Source organism: Eretmochelys imbricata, chromosome 11 (assembly GCF_965152235.1).
Source record: "Eretmochelys imbricata isolate rEreImb1 chromosome 11, rEreImb1.hap1, whole genome shotgun sequence".
Lineage (NCBI taxonomy): Eukaryota > Metazoa > Chordata > Testudines > Cheloniidae > Eretmochelys > Eretmochelys imbricata.
The window spans coordinates 4,236,737-4,251,903 of record NC_135582.1 but is presented as its reverse complement, the minus strand read 5'-3'; the positions used below and the strand labels follow the sequence as shown (position 1 = coordinate 4,251,903).

Below are 15,167 nucleotides of genomic sequence, written 5' to 3'. Positions count from 1 at the left end.
TGGGGACCATGCAGATAAAACAATAAAGAAATGAGGATTTTACAACCACAACTATTGATAAGTGATTTCTGGACAGACAGGATGCTATCGAGCTAAGTTTTCTTTAACCATCTTAAGATCTGTTTCTTTATCTGGTGATAGTGGGTGCTATTAGGACAGGATCTTCTAACAGCCTGATATTACAGTGTTTTAATGTCATTTAGATGGAATGTGAGGATGTGACTTCCCGCCTCTTAGCTAATGGCTGCTGCTCTCCTAACATGGCTGCAGACAAAGGCCTCAGACCTTACAATATGGCTACAAGAAGAGGCCTTATCCTTACAGTATCACTGGGGACGCTTTACCAACATCTGTGTGGGCTGGCCAGAGAAGGTGCATAACGCATATATCTTTAAGAACACAGGACTGTTTAGAAAGCTGCAAGCAGGGACTTCCTTTACTGACCGGCAGATCACCATTGGGAATGTTGAAATGCCAACAGTGATCTTGGGTGAAGTAAGGGAACAGAACTTATGACGGGGAAGGAACAGTCATTTCCATTTCAGCTACACATCCACAAATCATGGCTTTTATAGGTCAGTATTTGTGAGGCTGTGACTGTCTTTCATGTCCCCCTTTTAAAGTGAAGTGGTAAGGGTAGTTCACTGACCCCGGATGCTGTGTGGAATGCTAAGGGAGGATATAGGGAGGTCCTGAGACTGAGTTCTCTGTGGGCTGCAGAGGGAGGTGAGCACAGGATTGTTGAACCTGCAGATCCACCACAGTTCTCAGCATCTTTTTTTCCCTGTCTGTGAAGCGTAAACATCTCCTGTTTCATCTCCCTCTCCTTTGCCTGTGCCTTTCTCCTCTCCACTCTGTCCTTCTCCAGGCTGTCTGCAAGGGTGATCCTCCAGGCCCTGTGCTTGTTCTCTGATGCAGCATTGGCGTGCAGGATCCGGAACATCATCCCAAATTCTCGTCTTTCTCCTTCTTCTCTGGCTCAGGCGTTCTGTGGGTGTGGAGGGGGAGACCCTGAAGGCCACAATGGCAGCAGCTGCAGGTACAGCACACAGAGGTACCATTGCCAGTATATTCACCGCAGAAACCAAAACTTTAAGATGCTGAACTTACTTTCCTTGCTCTCCAAAAGTTGTAAGCACGACGTTCTCACTCCTGCTTCAGACTGATTGAGCATGGTGCCAGTCGCAGCACCAGCTGTGGAGAGTATGGGCCTCGGGGGTGGGGGTAATGAGGAGGTCATAGTTCAGCTGCATGAGTCTAGTTGTATAGGGCAATGGCACTGTTTCCACAGGCGACAGTGATTGTAGCGGATATCTCGCTCCTGAGGGAAACAGAGGCAGAGAGAACACCGCTGCTGACGTCCTGATGCCACGCAGGGCCCATGTGCTGCTAGCATGTCTACTGCAGTGATGCCTGCTGAAATAATCGCTGAGTGGCATGGGAAAGGGGTCCTATCACGGTGGGAAAAATAAGGCAGCCCTCCTCGGAAACCTTTGACAGAGGATTGCAGACGCCTCCATGAATGTTTCAAGGGAATCTCTACAGAGGATTCACAGGACATCCTGGTGAACATAAACAAACTGCTCTGCGTGGCCCCCCCTGTCTCACTCTAGAGGGGAATGAAAAGCAGACCGCAACTCTGCCTCTGTTGATGGTTCCACTACCTCTTAAAGCACAAGTAAAAATGAGTAAATCAAAACATGTAGCCTGCTACTTTGGGGGTTCCACCCCTGTAATTTCAAAGTAAACTGAATGCTGACCAGAGATTCCTTCTCCTGCACCAGGCTTGCCCGTGCTTGACTGGTGGGACTGACCGGACTGCTGAGGAGTCATTTCAATTAGAATTAGGCTAATAGTAATAAGGCCACAGTTCTGCTATTGCTGTTCTCCATGTGCTCTGGCATCTTTCCTGTGCCCGCTGATTGTTCCAAGGCCCTACCGTATTTATGAAAGCTCTGGAAACAGAAGAATTCCTTGCCTTGAAAGAAAAGGGGTCCCAGCTTAAAGCCCAGAAATTGGGTTGCCGTAATTTTCAGAGGCCTGATGGAGACGTGTGTAAAACTCATTTCACCGTAATCCTGTAGTGCGGGTGCACACCACTCTTTAAACATTTGTTTCGGGTGATGCATATACGGATCGGGGGAAAGGCCTTTAAACGTGTTTGAACAGAGTACCAAGGTTTCACCTCTGGTATTCAGACCTCTACATGAACTGGCTCCAACCAGCTGCACATCCCAGCACTATGCTTTAGATCTATCTCTCTCTCTCTTTCTCCGGGGGTGGCCATACTGGGTCAGACCAATGGCCCATCTAGCCCAGTATTCGGTCTTCTGACAGTAGCCAGTGCCAGGTGCCCCAGAGGGAATGAACAGAACAGGAAATCATCAAGTGATCCATCCCCCTGTCGTCCATTCCCAGCTTCTGGCGAACAGAGGCTAGAGACCTTTCAGAGCATGGTTTTACATCCCTGCCCATCTTGGCTAATAGCCATTGATGGACCTATCCTCCACGTGACATTGTTGCACTGGTGATGCCCTTCTGTGCATTGGACTTCTCTCCAAGTCATTGCAGCACTTTCTTCTTTTTAATCTTTATTTTAAAACCTTGTCTTTCACCCATATTTGACACTAACATTATTGTCATGAATCAGATGTGTGTATGTGTCATCAGTGCCCTCTACTGGGTGGAATCACAACTGTTCAACTGTGTGTCACGGGCCCTATACTGCTCACAGGTAACGGAGATTCCCCATTCAAATATGTAAAAGGTTGTTATAAGGAGGAGGGAGAAAAACTGTTCTCCTTAACCTCTGAGGATAGGACAAGAAGCCATGGGCTTTAATTGCAGGAAGGGAGGTTTAGGTTGGACATTAGGAAAAACTTCCTAATTGTCAGCGTGGTTAAGAACTAGAATAAACTGCCTGCGGAGGTTGTGGAATCTCCATCATTGGAGGTTTTCAAGAGCAGGTTAGACAAACACCTGCCAGGGATGGACTAGAAAATACTTGGTCCTGCCGATGAGTGCAGGGGACTGGACTAGACGGCCTCTTGAGTTCCCTTCCAGTCCTACGGTTCTCTGATTCGCAAGTTCTTGAGGCAGCAGGGTCTGGGTTCTGTCCCTGTTGCTGCAGTGGCATTGTTGTGCGCAGCCGTGAAGTCCAATCATAGCTGTTTGTGGTTTAGTTACAATCTGATGTGGCTCTTCCTCTGCTGATGGCTTTGCGCAAACTGAAATATACGGGAACCATGTCACTCACCCCTGAAATACAGCCAGTGTTTAAAGGCATACAGCACAGGGCATGACAGTTTAGTACAGGAAGGTAATAAGAGGCCTGCATCCAGGTGTGAAAGTAACTGAGGGCAGTTACCTGGTACGGGGCCGGGGCGGCTCCGGCCCCCAGGAGGGGCAGGGTCTTGGGCAGAAGGGGCAGGGCTGGTGGGGGTCAGCATCCCCCAGCCAGCCCTTCCAGGGAGCCTGGCCTGCACTGCCCTGGGCTCCCGTGTTGATGTAAAGGGCCTAGGGCTCCAGACGCTGCTGCTGTGGTAGGTGTCTGGAGCGCTGGGCCCTTTTAAATCGCCGGCCCCAGGGCAGCTGCTCCCTTTGAACCCCCCCCCGCCCCCCGTCGGCTCAGGGCAGGGAGTTGGGGGGCAGGAGGGAGTGCGGGGTGTGGCAGGGGGTTGGGGTGAGGCAGGGGGCTCAGGGCAGGGGGTTGGGGTTCAGGCAGGGGGCTCATGGCAGAGAGTTGGGGTGCGGGGTGCAGGAGGGGTTTGGGTTCCGGCCCGGCACCGCTTACCTTGAGCGGCTCTGGGGTGGCAGGGGCGCTCACCGGGGCCAGGGTAGGCTCCCTAACTGCCCTGGCCCCGGCCCCGTGCCGCTTCGCTCCAGGAAGTGGCGGGCATCACTTCCCTGTGGCCCCGGCGGGAGGGGGAGCAGAGAACTCGGTGAGCTCCCATTGGCGCGCTCCCCGAAGCTCCCATTGGCGCGCTTCCCCGTTCGTGGGGCCCTCAGCACCATGGGGTTGGCAAATCCGCAGGCCGGATTCGGCCCGGGGCCGTAGTTTGCCCACCCCTGGCCTGGAGGTAGGCTGGGGACGCGGTGCGCTGCGGGGGGCGCAGGAAGCTTGGCAAGCCGCAGGGAAGAACCCTGTGGGTTGCATGCGGCCCGCGGGCCACGTGTTTGAGACCCCTGCTGTAGTTATAGGGGTTGCTTGTCCACCACTGAAATAAACGGAGCACAGTAACATTGCATAACAGTTTAGAAGAGGAAGTGAAGGATCTTGAGTCCAGATGAGACTGCGTGGAGAATATCGGTATGTAGAATGGTTTCAGAGTAACAGCCATGTTAGTTTGTATTCGCAAAAAGAAAAGGAGTACTTGTGGCACCTTAGAGACTAACCAATTTATTTGAGCATGAGCTTTCGTGAGCCACAAGTACTCCTTTTCTTTTTGGTATGTAGAATGTGATCACAGGAGTTCAAATTTGGCCACTTTTCAATGTGTCATTTAAATGTACCATTTACAGAATCTGTAAACGTGTACTCTTTTGGAGTCAGGACGTCCACCCCAGTAATTTTGTTGTTGTTGTTGAGGATAGGAGTTGCTTTGGCTTTCCAGCTGCGTCTGAAGGGGAGCTGCTGTGGTGTTAAGTGCACATAACTCATCAGCCACCTGAGAGAAGATGCATGGCAGCAGGTGTAACAAATTGTCAAACCAAGCACCACAGCATGAAATTCAGTTGTAACACGGCACTGATAAAGCTGATGCCTTTTGAACATCTTGGTTTTCTGGCATAGGCTGTGGAGGGAGCTATCTGCTTCAGCTTCCTATTGGAAGAGCCAAAAGCCAGCAGCTTACAAGGGAGAATTCTCACATATGCCAGTCTAGCAGGATTCCCTTGTGGGCAGGCAGTGCGCCCTCGTGGGGAATGACTTATCAGGCTCAAAAATGCACGGTCCAGAAAATGGCCATGCGGAAGATGGTGTCTGAGAAGTGCGACACCTTTCCCTGAGTGACTTTGGTCCCAAGGGTCGGGAATGGCTCTCAGTCTGCTGTGTCTGAGAAAGAACTGACCTACAGGTTACTGGCAGAGCCAGTGTTATAGATAGGGTCTTCACAGGTGCTACTGTTACCTGACAACCTCGCGCTTTGCTGGTGAAAGGGGTGAGGATGAGCACTGTCATTGGCAGAACACCAGGTTTTCCAGCCTTTTTGGGCAGCAATACTAGTTTACCAGACTAGAGCCTCAGCTGTAACTTCCAGTCCCAGCTTCCTGCTTTTGAGCTGTGAGCACTCTACCAGCAACGGGATTTGGGATGGTTGAAACCCCAGTCCCACAATTGTGAGTGGCCCAAGCTCCATTGCAAGTTAGCACACCTGGAGTTGAACAGGATGGGATGGTGGGGGCCCAGCAGACTGTTACTGTAGTGAGGGGGAACCTAGATGGATTGCACTAGTATTATCCGTCCCCCAATGATGGGGACCCACTGGTGTGGCTTGGGAATGGGAAGACAATACAGTTTCCAGCTATTGGCACTCTTCTCCACCCCAGACTCACCCCTTCTTTGCCTGTTTGTGATCTTTAATATGAAGGGCACAAGCAGTTTCAGGCTTAAGGCAGTTGTGAACCTCATGTAAAGGCTTCTTAGGGCTGGAAGTTGACAAACAGATTTGCTGTTAACCCTTTTTCCGGCCACTGCATGAAGAACCTTTGCACTTATTGGAAGGGATTTAAAACGCCCCATGCATCGGATGTAGACTTCCTGGGTTTTTGTTCTGACCACCTGGAAGGATGTGCCAGAGGAGTCTCTCAATGTAATTGTTTGTGAGCTGTAGCTGGCATTAGCACAGGACTAAGTGGGCTGATGGAGGGGAGTGTGGGGGCTGTGTTTTGCTTTTGCTTTTCCTGTTTGTTGTATCTTGGCAAACTTGAAGTTTCAGACGCTGCAGGGGCAGCGAGCTTTTTTTTTTTTTTTTTTTTCCTGGCGTTGGCTGAGATGGCTTTAGCCAACAACTCTGATTTTTTTCCCAGGGGGACGGAGGGAGAGTGGGAGGCGGGGGAGTTAGCGTGTTAATGCTCTGCAGATTCAGAGCACGCACTGCCAGAACACTTAGGATCGGCTTCAGAGACTAGAAGGGAGGCTTTCTTAACAGCCGGCTCTGCTCACATGAGTGGCCTGTGGTGGGAGCTTTCATTCCTGGCTGGGGTGGGGCCCCTGTGAAAAAAGGAAAAAAAAAAACAAAACAAAAACCCCTGTTCGGGAGACAGAGGTAAAGCAGGAGTAAAACCAAGAGTTCAATTGAACCAGACATATCTGTTTTTAAAATACTAGCAGATGTGGTGGCGGTGGCAGCAGGAGCCTTAATGAAGTAGAGTTTTATTAACTGAAGGTAATGGAGGCATGTGTATGTGCTTGGTAACGGGTTGGAGCAAGGATTTATTTTAGGAACAATGAAATTTAATATAGCAGGTGCTTGTAGTTCATCTTTTCTTCCATTCTCTGGGACAGTGTTTGCCAACCTTTTCGGTGTGGGGGGGTCACAGTGGAGCTGAAGATGTGCTGTGTTTCAGCCAATGTCGTCCATCTGTGGTCATTAAAGATCTCACGGTGGTGTTCAGAAGAATGAGGGGCACTAGTTACAATGCTCTAGTTCAGTTTCAATTTGGCTACTTACAGTCTGACATCTTAAATTGCCCCAGGTGGCTCAGTTGGATTCTTCTTCCGTTCCTGTCCCAAACTATTGTACAGTGGTGTTACGTGCAGGTAAATAACTGCCCTGTTTCACCCTAGAAATGGCTGCAGTTCAGTGGTAGGTGAAATGGCCGGCTGTATATCTGTTGTAAAGAGTTTTGAGATGCTTCAGGTTGGAAGGTACAGCATAAATGTCATGTAAGATTACATGTGCACCTGTACACATTGCCAATCTGTTTATCTTCAGAATTTATAGGCCTTTACGGCCAGCTTTCTTTCCTCTTCTTTGTGGCAACGCCTAACAATCAGTCTGCCACTGTGGGCATTGTACCTCATGGCCCTGTCTTTCTTTACATAACACCATAATCCTTCCATCTACAACTCTAGACCCATGGAGAATTGAGGGGACTCCAAGGGTAGGTCTGCAGTGCAAATGAAGGTGTGATTGTAGCACGGGTAGCCATACCCTCTGCTTGCTTTAATCTAACAATGTAAACGTGGTGGCATGGGCTTTGGCATGGGCTAGCAACCCAAGGACATGCCATCCGGGAGATGTCTATACTGCAAGTAAAGGTATGACTGTAGCATGAGCAGGCATACACATGTGAGCTTCACTCTGTCGTGGGTCACAGTAGCTGTGTAGGCTTGGGGGCATGGGCTAGCAACCCGAGCACATGCCCAGATTCCCTGAAGGGCTTGTACTCTGGTTGCTAGCCTGTGATGACACTGCAGGTCTTGTTACCCATGCTAGCCAGATGAGAGAGAGAATGGGTATGCCTACCCGTGCTACAATCACACCTTTCACCTGAAGTGTAGGCGTACTGGCTGTGTCATAATGCAAAGGAAAAGCTGGTTCTCTGAGTATGTGTGCTTACCAGGTATGTAAAGAAAGGGTGTGTCAGTTGGGAAACCTGGATGCCTGTGAAGTAGCTGCTGGTGTAGGATTTGTATATGGCTGAGTGTTAGACAGACGTGATAATAGCTGTAATGTGAATGCTGCTCACCTCAGGGGATAAAGTTGGAGCAGTTGTCCCCAACTTCTTTCTTCTGGAGCCTTCTCTTATGGTGGATTGGCAGATAGACCGTGCACATCACGGCTCCATCTTTTTTTCCTATCCATTTTCTCTGTCTCTTTTTCTGCCTTTGTTTTTGGTCTCCCACTTTCCCCCTCATCTTTCCTTTTCCTTTCTGTTTCCTCCCTTCCTCACCTTTCTGGTTTTGTGATTCTCCCTGCCTGCTCCCCACTCAGCAGGAGGATACATGCCACTTAACGTGGAGCCATGGGTGACTCCATGGGTGACCCAAAAAGCAGGAAAATTGGAAACAGTCTAACAAAGACATAGTGAAATCCAGCCTGTTTCTGTACAAATGCAAGAGACAAGTAAAAACACTGTATGAAACTGTAGCTGCACGTTGTCCTGAAGTCTTTCTTGCACTGCTGCCTGTTTGAGAGGAAGTTTCTCCCCATAGAGGGTGAATGACATGGACAATTCCAGGCTGCAGGACAGGTAGGATTTCAGAACTCCAGGACTGCAGCATGAAAGAAGCAACATGAAAGTTAATGTCTCAGAGAGAAGGCTCTCATGAAGGATATTCGCCACGATGGTCAGGAATGCAACATCGTGCTCTGGGTGTCACTAAACCTCCAACTGCCAGAAGCTGGGACTGGATGATGGGATGGATCACTCAGAATTGCCCTGTTTTGTTCATTCCCTCTGAAGCGTCGGGCACTGGCCGCTGTCACAGACAGAAAGAAAAGGAGTACTTGTGGCACCTTAGAGACTAACCAATTTATTTGAGCATAAGCTTTCGTGAGCTACAGCTCGCTTCATCGGATGCATACTGTGGAAAGTGTAGAAGATCTTTTTATACACACAAAGCATGAAAAAATACCTCCCCGCATCCCACTCTCCTGCTGGTAATAGCTTATCTAAAGTGACCACTCTCCTTACAATGTGTATGATAATCAAGGTGGGACATTTCCAGCACAAATCCAGGGTTTAACAAGAACGTCTGAGGAGGGGAGGGAGGGGGTAGGAAAAAACAAGGGGAAATAGGTTACCTTGCAGAGAAGGATGCTGAACTAGATGGGCCATTGATCTGACCCGGTATGGCTGTTCTTAAGGCTTTGAGGTGAATAACTTCTTCTGCCTGGTCAGTCTTTTCTCTCTAGCTGATACTTAGTGAGTGCTTCCTCCTCTTAAATTACTTACGCTTTGAACTGCTTGAGTGGGGATAAAGTAATCCTCAGGTTTTAGCCAGATTGTCTGTTAATATCTTCATTTATAGAGCACCTTTCATCTCAAGGGACTCCAAAGAATTTTGCAGTCTTAGGCCTTGTCTGTAGGAGAGAGTTGCACTAGTTTAACTTAAATCATTTTTAAACTGGTTAAAATTAGTGCAAACCGCATGTGGACATACTTATGTCAGTTTAAGAGTGCTTTATTTTAGTTCAGCTTAAACCAATTCCTAACTGACTTACGATAAATTGAAATAAATCTGGTTGTAACTGAAATAAGAGTCTTCACACGGGGGTTTGCATTGGTTTAATGAAACCATTATAAATCAGCCGTTTAGTTAAACTAGTGAAACTCTGATGTAGACAAGCCCTTATACTATGGGATAAATCTGGAAACCCTTACTTGGGCAAACTTCCTGTTGATTTCAGTGGCAGGTTAGCCTGAATAAGGACCTTGGGCATCAGCCAGAACAGCCACCTCTAGGGTTGCACATGGCCATTGTTTAACAGCACTAGTTGAAGAAGAAGTGAAGAAGAATGTCTCTAGCCATTTGAAACTGTCAGGGGATGTAGGTAGGTGGAATGAAGTGCCAAAAGTCAAATAAAAAGGTTGATTACCTCCTTTCAGTAGTCAGTAGTGCTGATAATAGAGATGTAAATTAAGTTGTCAACTCATTTTATTTAAACACTTGTGGCATGGCTGAGGGGGAAGTGTGTTTCTGGGGAGAAAGCAGATAAGAGATTAGTTTGAGGTCTGGTGCTCAGCCTGAATCAAAGGATATTTTAGTTTCCCAGCTAATCCAGCCCTATAAATCATACTAATGGTCATTGAAATTGGGGTCTGGAGTTGTTCCTGAGGAGAAGGTAGAAAGGAATTATAATAATGTTGCATTTTTAAAAGGCAGACTATGAGGAAATGCACAATGAGATTTGGGTGGGGACGGGGGAAAAACCCTGGATTAAACCACTGTCTGGAAAGGTTTCAGAGTAGCAGCCGTGTTAGTCTGTATTCGCAAAAAGAAAAGGAGTGTTTGTGGCACCTTAAAAACTAACAAATTTATCTGAGCATAAGCTTTCGTGAGCTACAGCTCACTTCATCGGAAAGCTTATGCTCAAATAAATTTGTTAGTCTGTCTGGAAAGTTGACTGTGGAAAAGTGAGATGTTATTTTAAGACTAATAATACCAATGGCTGAAGTCCATTCCATTTGCATGCAATAATCATAACAACAATAGAAGTCAATATGGCTGAAAAGGGAAAATGGAGCAATCTGAAAGATGGATGATTAGACAGCTCTAAAATGCAAGGTGAGGTGTTGCTCTGACTTTTTTTTAAAAAAAAAAAACTTTACTCATAGTATTTTCCTCCTATTTTTCAATCTTCATGCTTCTCTGCAGATCTTTGAGTGGAAGGTCAGACCTTTGGCAGGGCTAGACAGCATCTTTTTCCAAATGTATGCAAAAATATTCTGTCATAGATTCTGAGGGTCAAATTCTGTCTTTAGGCACCTGTGTGCAGCAGCCCTTGACTTCAGTCGGAGTTTGTTTGTGTGTCTCAGGGCAGAATCTAGCCTCTAGAAGTTAGAGATGGAGAAGACCTATTTGGTCAGCTACCCCATCCCCAATGAATCAGTGCAGGAATGATTAGTAGACTCATGGCATTTAAGGCCAGAAGGGACCATTAGACCACCTAATCTGACCTTCTGCATAACACAGGCCAGAGAATTTCACCCAGCTACCCCTGCAGTAAGCCCAATGACTGGGTGTGACTAAAGCATCTCTTCCAGAAGGCATCCAGGCTTGATTTGAAGATATCAAGAGATGGAGAGTCCACCACTTCCCTTTGTAGCTTGTTCCAATGGTTCATCACCCTCACTGTTAAACATTTGTGCCTTCTTTCTCATTTAAATGTGTCTAGCTTTAGCTTCCAGCCATAGGTTTTTGTTTTGACCTTTTCTGCTAGATTAAAAAGCCCTTTAGCACCCGGTATTTTCTCCCCATAAAGGTACTGACACACACAATCAAGTCACTTCTTAGTCTTTTTGATAAGCTAAGCAGATTGAGCTCTTTAAGTCTCTCCCTGCAAGACATTTTCTCCAGCCTTCAAATAATTTTTTGCCTCCTCTCTGCACCTTCTTCTGGTTTTCAACATCCTTTTAAAAATGTGGACACCAGAACTGGAGGCAGTATTCCAGAATCAGTCTCAACAATGCACATCTCCCCTGTGTATACATCCAAGGATTGCATTGGTCATTTTTGCCACAACATCACATTGCGACTTGCTTGTCTACTATGACACCTAGATCGTTTTCAGAGTCACTCCTTTCCAGGGTACGGTCCCCCGTTCTGTAGGTATGGCTTCCATTCTTTGTTCATTAGTGACCTTGCCTTCTGTTTGAATGGGCCTAATTTACCAAGTGACTGGTGATGTAGTATCATCACATTCTCATAGTGAAGCCTGTTAGACTCTAGAGTAGTCAGACTCTCCACAGAAGACTTTTCTAATATACAGCCTATATGGGCTGTCTGACTTTGCAGGGGTTACAATATGGATTTCACATATGAGCTTGCAGATTCCTAGTCTTGGGGTGATACTGGAAAACTGCACAAGTTTAAGAGTAAGGAAGAGAAAGTGATTCACCTGTCAAAGCATGAGAAAACATGTAACTCCTGTTTACAGGAATTAAGGGTTATCTGTATGAGACTCTGATTCAGCAAGGCAGTTCACATGAGTAATCTCATTACCTTCAGTTGGATTACTCATGTGCATAAATACTTTGCCGAATTGGGCCCTTAATCCCTAGAAAGTTCACAAGAGAGAAGGAAAAATCAAGCCCCCTATTATGCAACTCTTCCCTTTGCACAAGGGAGCTTTCATCGGGGCCTTTCAAATCAGAGCTCTTCCTGTTATTAAGAAATACCTAAATTGTGTCTGAGCTGTCTGCTCTTCATAAAGGTCTGGATGCAAACAGCTTCAGACTCCGCATAGAATCATAGAAATGTAGGGCTGGAAGGGACCTTCAGAGGTCATCAAGTCCATCCCCTGCACTGAGATAGGACCAAGTAAACCTAGACCATCCCAGACAGGTGTTTGTCCAACCTGTTCTTAAAAGCCTCCAACGATGGGGATTCCACAACCTCCTTTGTAAGCCTATTCCAGAATTTACTACCCTTATAGTGAGAGAGTTTTTCCTAATATCTAACCTAAATCTCCCTTGCTACAGATTAAGCCCATTACTTCTTGTCCTACCTTCAGTGGACATGGAGAACAATTAATCACTGTTTTCTTTATAACAGCTCTTTGCATGTTTGAAGACTGTTATGAGGTCTCCCCTCAGTCTTCTGCCAAGACTAAACATTCCCAGCTTTTTAACCTTTCCTCACAGCCCAGGTTTTCTAAATCTTCTGTCATTTTTGTTGCTCTCCTCTGAACTCTGTCCAGTTTATCCACATCTTTCCTAAGTGTGGTGCCCAGTGCCAAGCAGAGTGGGACAATTACCTCCCATGTGTTACATACGACACTCCTTGTAACGGGGTCAGCACCCACCTCTCGTGATCGCCCCCTTTTCTCTGGCCGATAGTGCCTGCAAACACAGTTCTTTCTCGTGGGGGAAGGAGGCACCCACCTTTCGTGGATGGTCCCCTCTCTCAGTTAGGTGTGAGCCTGCTTTTCTTTTTTGGCCTTACATCAGGGTGGCACCCACCTCTCGCAAGCACCCTTCCCGGCCGCTGGTTCTCTCTGCTGGTCTTCGGCAGCTCAGCCCTCCAACTGAGCCGCATACGCTGTCCCCCCGTTCTGGGGTATACAGGCCAAGTTCTTTCTCGGCCCTGGTATAGGGCTGTAGCTCTAAGGCGTCTTCCCCGAAGCACTGCCTTCTTCAACCACCCAGCCGGGGCCCATCTCGGTACCCTCCGCGGGTGTCCTGTTCAGCAGCCCTCCCTGGGCTCAGTCTGCAACCAGACCAGCAGGGCCTATCTCAGTATCCTCGCCTGGTCTGGACAGGTCCTGGGCTCAGTCCCTTGGGCTCAGCCTGCCCACACTGACCTTTTCATGGTCCTGCTGCTACTCTATCCAGCCACCCGGCACTTGGTCTCGGGCAGCCTTCCCTGGGCTCAGTTCTGCCTGGTGAGCTCTCTGCAGTGAGCTGCCCGTGGCCTGCTGTTCGTCTAGCCAGCCGGCACCCAGTCCTCCCTTGTCACGCTCCACATAGCAACTGACCTCTCTGCTCTGCTGCTCGTCTTATATAGGGTTCTTCTGGCCCCGGATTGGCCGCCCCTCTGCAGCCACTCTAGACTGGAGGACTTCTCTCTGCTCTCTTCTGGGGTAGGGTGATGCAGGGCCACGAGGCCTCCCACAGGGGGCCTCCGGACCTAGTCCTCCCTGCCGCACTCCTATTAATACATCCAGAATGGTATTAGCATTTTTCACAATTGCATCATATTGTTGACTCGTATTCAATTTATGATCTACTGTGAGCCCCAGCTGCTTTTCAGCCGTACTACCACCCACACGGTTATTCCCCGTTTTCTAGTGGTGCATTTGATTTTTTCATTCCTAAGAGCAGTACTCTGCACTTGTCTTTATTGAATTTCTTCTTGTTGATTTCAGACCAGTTCTCCAATTTTCCAAGGTCATTTTGAATTCTAATCCTGGCCTCCAAAGTGCCTAAACCCCTCCCAGCTTGGTGTCATCTACAAATTTTATCAGCACACGTTGTCCAGGTTATTAATGAAAATACTGAGTAATACCAGACCCAGGCCTGACTCCTGCAGAGCTCTACTAGATCTGCCCTCCCAGTATGACCGTGAGCTATTGATCACTCTTTGAGTGAGGTCTTTCAACGAGTTGCGCACCCACCTTGTAGTAAATTTCACCTAGACCACACTTTCCTAGTTTGCTTATGAGAATGTCACGTGGGACTATGTCAACAGCTTTATTAACATCAAGATGGATCACATCTACTGCTTCTCCCCATCCCCTAGGCCAGTAACCCTGTCACAAAGGATTTGTTCTTAACAAATCCAGGCTGGCTATTCCTTATATTCCTGTTGTCCTCTAGGTGCTTACAAATTGTTTAATCATTTGTTCCAGTATCTTTCCAGATATCAGAGTTAGGCTGATTGGTCTATAATTTCCCTGGTCCTCTTTGTTTCCCTTTTTAAAGACAGGTACTATGGTTTGCCATTCTTGTCCTCTGGGACCTCACCTGTCCTCCATGAGTTCTCAAAGATAACTGCTAATGGTTCCAGTATTGCTTCAGGTAGTTCCTTAAGTATCCTATGATGAATTTCATCAGGCCCCGCCAACTTGAATGCATCTAACTTATCTAAATATTCTTTAATCTATTCTTTCCCTATTTCCTTATATTAATTGTGTTGAGCATCTGGGTCCCATTAACTTTTTGAATGAACACTGAAGCAAAATAGGCAGTAAACACCTCAGTCCTCTTGATGTCATCAGTTATTCGCTCCTGCTAAGTAGGAGCCCTCTACTTTCCTTCATCTTTCTCTTGCTCCTAATATATTTAAAGAACCTCTTCTTATTGCTTTTTGTGCCTTAGCCTTTCTGATTTTGTCCCTTACGTGCCTGTGCTGTTGTTTCGTACTCCTCTTTAGTAATTTATCTGAGTTTTCCCTTTTTGTACGATTCCTTTTTGATTTTCAGGCCATTAAAAATGCAGCCATGTTGGCCTTTTACTATTCTTCCAGTCTTTCCTTCGCTTCAGACTAGTTTGTAGTTGTGTCTTTAATTTTGTCTCCTTGAGAAACTGCGAGCTATTCTTAACTACTTTATCCAGGGGTTCTCAAACTGGGCGTCAGGACCCCTCAGGGGGTCGTGAGCTTATTACATGGGGGGTCGTGAACTGTCAGCCTCCTCCCCAATCTCACGTTGCCTCCAGCATTTATAATGGTGTCAAATATGTTAAAAAATGTTTTTCATTTATAAAGGTGGTCACACTCAGAGGCTTGCTATGTGAAAGGGGTCACCAGTACAAAAGTTTGAGAACCCCTGACTTTATCCATTAGATTTTCTTCCCATGGGACCTTACTTACCATTTCTCTGAGTTTATTAAAGTCTGCTTTCTTGAGATGCATTGTCCTTATTCTGCTGCTCTCCTTCCTTCGCTTGGAATCATGAAAGCGGTCACTTCATGATCCCTTTCACCCAAATTGCCTTCCACTTTCAGATACACATTGGTCAGAATCAAGTCTAAAATGGCTGTCCTCCTGGTTACTTCCT

General features: G+C 47.1%; 1 protein-coding gene across 1 annotated transcript in view; it reads left to right on the top strand.

Moving 5' to 3' along the window:
- IGFBP2 (insulin like growth factor binding protein 2) overlaps positions 1-15,167 on the top strand; it is a 105,901-nt gene that overhangs the window by 67,821 nt on the left and 22,913 nt on the right. The gene's annotated exons all lie outside the window — the stretch shown is intronic.